The sequence below is a fragment of the Neomonachus schauinslandi genome, chromosome X (genome assembly GCF_002201575.2).
Source record: "Neomonachus schauinslandi chromosome X, ASM220157v2, whole genome shotgun sequence".
NCBI classification, from domain to species: Eukaryota; Metazoa; Chordata; class Mammalia; order Carnivora; family Phocidae; genus Neomonachus; species Neomonachus schauinslandi.
This window is the reverse complement of record NC_058419.1, coordinates 45,354,073-45,362,966: the sequence shown is the minus strand read 5'-3', so window position 1 is coordinate 45,362,966 and position 8,894 is coordinate 45,354,073.

Sequence of the window (8,894 nt, the reverse complement as noted above, 5' to 3'; positions counted from 1 at the left end):
AATAACCAGTAACAAGATTGAAGCAGTGATCAAAAACCTCCCAAAAAACAAGAGTCCAGCACCTGACGGATTCCCTGGGGAATTCTACTGAACATTTAAAGACAAAATAATACCTATTCTCTTGAAGCTGTTTCAAATAATAGAAACAGAAGGAAAGCTTCCAGACTCATTCTATGAGGCCAGAATTACCTTAATCTTCAAACCAGGCAAAGACCCCATCAAAAAGGAGAATTTCAGACCAATATCCTTGATGAATATGGATTCCAAAATCCTCAACAAAATCCTAGCAAATAGGATCCGACAATACATTAAAAGGATCATCCACCTCTACCAAGTGGGATTTATCCCAGGGATACAAGGGTGGTTCAACATTCACAAATCAATCAATTTGATAGAACACATTAATAAGAGGAGAGAGAAGAACCATATGGTCCTCTCAATTGATGCAGAAAAAGCATTTGACAAAATACAGCATCTTTTCCTGATTAAAACTCTTCAGAGTATAGGGATAGAGGGAACATTCCTCAAGTTCATAAAATCCATCTATGAAAAACCCACAGCCAATATCATCCTCAATGGGGAAAAGTTGAGAGCCTTTCCCTTAAGATCAGGAACACGACAAGGATGCCCACTCTCACCACTATTGTTCAACATAGTACTAGAAGTCCCAGCCTCAGCAATCAGACAACAAAAAGAAATAAAATTTATTCAAATTGGCAAAGAAGAAGTCAAACTCTCACTCTTTGCAGACGATATGATACTTTATGTGGAAAACCCAAAAGACTCCACCTCCAAATTACTAGAACTCATACAGCAATTCAGTGATGTGGCAGGATACAAAATCAATGCACAGAAATCAGTTGCTTTCTCAAACACTAACAATGCAACTGTAGAAGGAGAAATTAGAGAAACGATTCCATTTACAATAACACCAAAAACCATAAGATACCTCGGAATAAACCTAACCAAAGAGGTAAAGGATCTACTGTAGGAACAACAGAACATTCATTAAAGAAATTGAAGAAGACACAAAAAGATGGAAAAACATTCCATGCTCATGGATCGGAAGAATAAACATTGTTAAAATGTCTATGCTGCGCAGAGCAATATACCTTCAATGCCATCCTGATCAAAATCCCAATGACATTTTTCAAAGTGCTGGAACAAACAATCCTAAAATTTGTATGGAATCAGAAAAGACCCCGAATTGCCAAGGAAATGTTGAAAAAGAAAAACAAAGCTGGGGACATCATGTTGTGTGATTTCAAGCTATATTACAAAGCATTGATCACCAAGACAGCATGGTACTGGCACAAAAACAGACATATAGACCAAAGGAACAGAATAGAGAGCCCATATATGGACCCTCAACTCTATGGTCAAATAATCTTCGACAAAGCAGGAAGAAACATGCAATGGAAAAAAAATAATCTCTTCAATAAATGGTGATGGGAAAACTGGACAGCTACATACAAAAGAATGAAACTGGACCATTCTCTAACACCATAAACAAAGATAAACTCAAAATGGGTGAAAGACCTCAATGTGAGAGAGGAATCCATCAAAATCCTAGAAAAGAACATAGGCAGTAACCTCTTTGACATCGGCCACAGCAACTTCTTTCAAGATACATCTCCCAAAGCTAGTGAAACAAAAGCAAAAATGAACTTTTGGGACTTCATCAAGATAAAAAGCTTCTGCACAGCAAAGGAAACAGTCAACAAAGCAGAGGCAACCCACAGAATGGGAGAAGATCTTTGCAAATGACACTACAGATAAAGGGCTGGTATCCAAGATCTATAAAGACCGTCTCAAACTCAACACTCAAAAAATAAATAATCAAGTCAAAAAATAGGCAGAAGATATGAAAAGACACTTCTCTGAAGAAGACATACAAATGGCTAACAGACACATGAAAAAATGTTCATCATCATTAGCCATCAGGGAAATTCAAATCAAAACCACATTGAGATACCACCTTACACCAGTTAGAATGGCAAAAATTGACAAGGCAAGAAAGAACAAATGTTGGAGAGGTTGTGGAGAAAGGGGAACCCTCTTACACTGTTGGTGGGAATGCAAGTTGGTACAGCCACTTTGGAAAACAGTGTGGAGGTTCCTCAAAAAATTAAAAATAGAGCTACCCCATGACCCAGCAATTTCACTACAGAGTATTTACCCCAAAGATATAGATGTAGTGAAAAGAAGGGCCACATGCACCCCAGTGTTCATAACAGCAATGTCCACAATAGCCAAACTGTGGAAAGAGCCAAGATGCCCTTCAACAGATGAATGGATAAAGAAGACGTGGTCCATATATACAATGGAATATTACTCAGCCATCAGAAAGGATGAATACCCAACTTTTACATCAACACAGATGGGACTGGAGGAGATTATGCTAAGTGAAATAAGTCAAGCAGAGAAAGTCAATTATCATATGGTTTCACTTATTTGTGGAATATAAGGAATAGCATGGAGGATATTAGGAGAATGAATGGAGAAATGAAGTGGAGTAATTAGAGGGGGAGACGAACCATGAGAGACTATGGACTCTGAGAAACAAACTGAGGGTTTTAGAGGGGAAAGGGGTGGGGGATGGGTTAGCCCAGTGATGGGTATTAAGGAGGGCACGTACTGCAGGGAGCACTGGGTGTTATATGCAAACAATGAATCATGGATCACTACATCAAAAACTAATGATGTAGTGTATGTTGACTAACATAACACAATAAAATTAAATTTAAAAAAATTATCAAGTTATATAATTTAAATATGCGTAGTATACTGTATATCAATTTTACCTTAATAAATGTGTTTAGAAAATATAAAAAAAGAAATAACTGATAAAGAAATTAAAAAAAAAACAGTAGAACAGATCAATGAAATTAGGAGTTGGCTATTTGAAAGAATTAATAAGATCAATAAATGTCTAGATAGGCTTATCAAAAAGAAAAGAGAAAGAACCCGAATAAATAAAATCACAAATGAGAGAGGAGAGATCACAACCAACACTGCAGAAATACAAACAATTATAAGAGAATGTTATGTGCTATTATATGCCAACAAATTGGGCAATTTGGGAGAAGTGGATAAATTCCTAGAAACATATAAACTACCAAAACTGAAACAGAAAGAAATAGAAAATATGAACAGACCTAGAACTAGCAAAGAAATTGAATCAGTAATCAAAAATCTCACAACAAAGAGTCCAGGGCCAGATGGCTTCCCAGGGGAATTCTACTAAACATTTAAAGAGCTAATATCTATTCTTCTGAAGCTGTTTCAAAAAATAGAAATGGAAGGAAAATTTCCAAACTCATTCTATGAGGCCAGCATTACTTTGATTCCCAAACCAGAAGGAGACCCTATTAAAAAGAATTACAGACCAATCCCTAATGAACTCGATGCAAAAATTCACAAGATTCTACCTAATAGAATCCAACAGTACATTAAAAGGATTATTCACCATGATCAAGTGGGATTCATTCCTGGGCTGCAGAGGTGGTTCAAAATCTGCAAAACAATCAATGTGATATATCACATTAATAAAAGAAAGGACAAGAACCATATGATCCTCTCAATTGACGCAGAAAAAGCATTTGACAAAATACAGAATCCTTTCTTGACAAAAACCCTCAAGAAAGTAGGGATAGAAGGAACATACCTCAGCATCATTAAGGCCATACATGAAAGACCCACAGCTAATATCATCCTCAATGGGTAAAAACTAAGAGCTTTTTCCCTAAGGTCAGGAATATGACAGAGATTTCCACTCTCACCACTGTTGTTAGACATAGTACTGGAAGTCCTAGCCTCAGCAACCAGACAACAAAAGAGATAAAATATATCAACATCAGGAAGGAAGAAGTCAAACTTTCGCTCTTCACAGATGACGTGATATTCTATGTAGAAAACTCAAAAGAGTCCACCAAAAAAATTTCTAGAACTGGTTCATAAATTCAGCAAAGTGGCAGGATATAAAATCAATGTACAGAAGTCAGTTTGCATTTCTATACACCAATAATGAAGCAGCAGAAAGAGAAATCAAGGAATTGATCCCATTTACAATTGCACCAAAAACAATAAGATACTAGGAATAAACCTAACCAAAGAGGTAAAAGATCTGTATGCTGAAAACTATAGAACACTTATGAAAGAAACTGAAGAAGACACAAAGAAATGGAAAAATGTTCCATGCTTATGGATCGGAAGATCAAACGTTAAAATGTCTACACTACCCAAAGCAATCTACACATTCAGTGCAATCCTGATCAAAATAACACCAGCATTTTTCACAGAGCTAGAACAAACAATCCTAAAATTTTTATGGAACCAGAAAAATCCCTGAGTAGCCCAAGTAATATTGAAAAAGAAAAGCAAAGTGGGAGGCATCACAATCCCAGACTTCAAGCTGTTTTACAAAGCCATAATCATTAAGACAGTATGGTACTTGCACAAAAACAGACACGTAGATCAATGGAACAAAATAGAGAACCCAGAAATGGACCCTCAACTCTATGGTCAAATAATCTTCAACAAAGCAGGAAAGAATATCCAATGGAAAAAAGATAGTATCTTCAAGAAATGGTGTTGGGAAAACTGGACAGCTACATGCAGAAGAATGAAACTGGACCACTTTCTTACATCAAACACAAAATAAATTCAAAATGAATGAAAGACCTAAATGGGAGACAGGAACCATCAAAATTCTAGAACACAGGTAGTAACTTCTCTGACATCAGCTGTAATGACTTTTTTTCTACATAGGTCTCCTGAGGCAAGGGAAACAAAAGCAAAAATAAACTATTGGGACTTCATCAAAATAAAGCTTCCGTACAGCAAAGGAAGTAATAAACAAAACTAAAAGGCAACCTATGGAATGGGAGAATATATTTGCAAATGACACATCTGACAAAGAGTTAGTATCCAAAATATATAAAGAACTCATCCAACTCAACACCCAAAAAACAAATAATCCAATTAAAAAATTGGCAGAAGACATGAACAGATATTTCTTCAAAGAATACATCCGGATGGCCACCTGAGACATGAAAAGATGCTCAACATCACTCATCATCAGGGAAATACAAATCAAAACTACAATAAATATCACCTTACAGCTTTCAGAATGGCTAAAATCAACAACACAAGAAAAAACAGGTGTTGGCAAGGATGTGGAGAAAAATTAACCCTCTTGCAATGTTGGTGGGAATGCAAACTGGTGCAGCCACTATGTACAACAGTATGGAGGTTCCTCAAAAATTTAAAAATATAACTACCCTGTGATCCAGTAATTGCTCTACTATGTATTTACCCAAATAATACAAGACCACTAATTCAAAGGGATACATCCACCCCTATGTTTATACCTGCATTATTTACAATAGCTCAGATATGGAAGCATCCCAGTGTCCATCAACTGATGAATAGGTAAAGAAGATTTGGCATATGTATATATATATACAATGGAATATTACTCAGCCATCAGAAAGGATGAATACTTACCATTTACATTGATGTGGATGGATCTGGAGGGTATTATGCTGAGTGAAATAAGTCAATCAGAGAAAGACAATTATCATATGCTTTCACTCATATGTGGAATATAAGAAACAGCACAGAGGATCATAGGGGAAGGAAGGGAAAATTAAATGGGAAGTCATCAGAGAGGGAGAAAAACCATGAAAGACTCAACTATAGGAAACTAACTGAGGGTTGCTGGAGGGAGGTGGGTGGGGGGATGCAGTAATTGGGTGATGGGCATTAAGGAGGACACATGATGTGATGAGCACTGGGTGTTATTCTCAACTGATGAGGTATTAAACACTACATTTGAAACTACTGATGTACTATATTTTGGCTAATTGAATTTAAAAAAAAAAAGAGTCCAGAGGCAAGATATTCTTGTTAGGTATGAATGTGCCTTCATTAAATTTTAGGATATTTATAAAACTCATGTACCTGTGCCATTTCATAAGGATTTTAAGTCATGACACTTATTGAGATTTTTGATCTTTTGCAAAAGTGGAGCAGGAATGAAATTGTTCGACTGACTTTTCTCTCTTGATTGACTTCCAGCTTGTATTATTTCTTTAAGACATTTTGCCCTTTTATATTCTTGGTAGCTAAGGCCATGTCTCTCTGTGTACACTAATGGGATAAACATGTAAAACCACTGTCCAAGTAATTCAGCTACCTTTGCAAAGGATGTGGATGAGAAGACAACCATTTTTCCTGTGGAAGTAATTATTGATTACAAAGGTTAACTACAGAAGTAGAGGAGCTGAGCTGCAATCTGTCAAATGTACTATGCACAGATACAGTCTGAGCTGAGGCTGAGAGAAAGAGCCTCTGGGTTCCAATTGTTGCTCCAATGTTGTCTCTAGGATCAGAGAAAACTAAAACTGTCATGTGTGCAACAAAACGACTACCGAATTAGAGTGGATTAGGTTCGGGTCACTGGAGCAGCCAAGAGTCAAGAAAAAGCATTTACATCCATGGGCTCTTCCCTTCTAAGAAAACCTACTTTAGATTGGGAAACATGGGGCTCTGAAGCAGGTGGAAAAGCTCAGCGCTTGATTCAGAAGACAGAACTATATCATCCCCCACCCCCATGAAAGCAAGAGATGAAAGGAAGAAATGTTCGTACTTTTTGTTCATGTGGTAATAATAATAATAATAATAATAAAATGCAGCTCCTTTCTATTCTCTCCCACATCTATCCCTGCCTCCACTATTTATCTGTTTACCAATTGCTTGTCCTCCTACAATTCAGGTCCAGCCTTTGTGAAAATACATCTGAACTCAAAACCTACTCTATAGATACCTGTGATGGTTCAAGCATGTGCAATATACATCTTCCCTTCTATGACTCACTAAACAGAGTTTATTATTTTTAACTTTATTTCCCACCTCCAACAATGGTACTCTGTCCATGGATCATTCGAGGTCAGTACACCTTGAAGAAGCAGGAGAATGTTATAGCACAAGGACCTGCAAAGGCTGAATACACACCCCCAATTTGTGGCTCTCCCTTTTTTTAACTCTCTTTTCTTAAGATCTTTACACACTTTTATTCACAAAGTCACTCATTTGCATTCTTACCTTATTCCTTCTATGAACCTGTAAGTCCCTGGAGGACAGAATTCTCTCTTCCTTGTCTCCCATATTCCCTATGCAGATCCTTAGACTTAACAGGCTCTTGACAAATGCTAGCTGAATTGAAGAAATGCTTTATCATTTCCCAAGCATCTGTCCTAGCCCAGTTTCAAAAGCATTTTCTGTGGTGAACCATTTTTTTAAAGCAGTGATTCTTAAATTTGTTTATGCATCAGAATCATCTGGGAGGCATGTTAAAACAGAGTACTAGGCCACTCCCCGGCTTCTAATTTAGTAGGTCTAAAATGGGGCCTGGAATTTGTATTTCCAAGTTTCTTGGTGAAGCTGATGCTGCTGATTCAGATACCACACTTGGAGAACAAGTGATTTCAAGTAAAAGTCCTGCAGACTATTGCTCCATCAAGACATCACTCCTCTCAAGACATCAATAATATTTACCCATATCCAGGAAACAAAGATCATACCCAGAAGACAGATGTTGGAAATAAGACACTAAGTCACACACCATAAAAAGAGAGAAGCAGTCATATATACAACCTCACTTTTCAAGACTATGACATAAGAACATCCCTTGGCCTAACTGAATCTGAATCTCTGGGGACAGGGCCCAGGAATACTCACTAATCCCTAAGGGTGATTCTCAGGCTTGTGACTCAGGGACCACACTTTAAAAGTTCCAATGTATATATTCACAAATAATTACCAAACACCTGAAGGAAATTCTGTATGTTGTCCTAAGTTACCTTCTTTTCCTAAGTGGCACCTTCTCCTGTATGACCGAAAAAATGTCTCTTTTCCTCTGAGTCTCAGTTTCTTCACTTGCCAAGTGCAGCTCCACCATGCAGCATGCTCTAGTACTGCTCTAGGCCCTGCCATCAAGTAATCTTTTTTTTCTTTCCCATAAAGAACTTCAGTGAGAACTTAGTGAGGTTGACTTTTCCATTTTTCCAGGTTTATTGAGATATAATTGACATATAACATTGTGTAAGTTTAAGGTTTACAACACAATCATTTGACATATCTATATATGGTGAAATAATTACCACAATAAGGTTAGTTAACACATTAACACCTCACATACTTACATTTTTTTTTTATGGTGAGAACTTTTAAGATCTGCATTCTCAGCAACTTTCAAATATAAAATACAGTATTGTTAACTAGAGTCACCATGCTGTATATTATATCCTCAGAACTCATTCATTTTATAAATGAAAGTTTGTATCCTTTGACCACCATTTTCCCCACATGCAGCCTACCCCTGGCCTGGCAACCACCAATATGCTCTGTTTTTGTTTTTTTTAGATTCCACAGATGATACATTATTTGCCTTTCTCTGTAATTTATTTCACTTAGCATAATGCCCTTAAGATTCATCCCTGTTGTCACAAATGGCAAGATTCCCTTCTTTTTTTATAACAAAATAATATTCTATTGTGTATATATATATGTGTGAATACACACACACACACATATTCTTTATCCATTCATCTGTCAATGAACACTTAGGTTGTTTTCATGTCTCAGCCATTGTAAATAATGTTACAATAAACATGAGGATTCAGGTAGCTCCTCGAGGTTGTGATTTATTTCCTTTGGATATATACCCAGGAATGGAATTGCTGGATCATATGGTAGGTCTACTTTTAATTTTTTTTTTTTTGGTATCAATATCTGTTAAATATTTTTATTAAAAAATTTTTTTTGGTAAATGTCTTTTTTTTATTATTCTTATGTTAATCCCCATACATTACATCATTAGTTTTAGATGA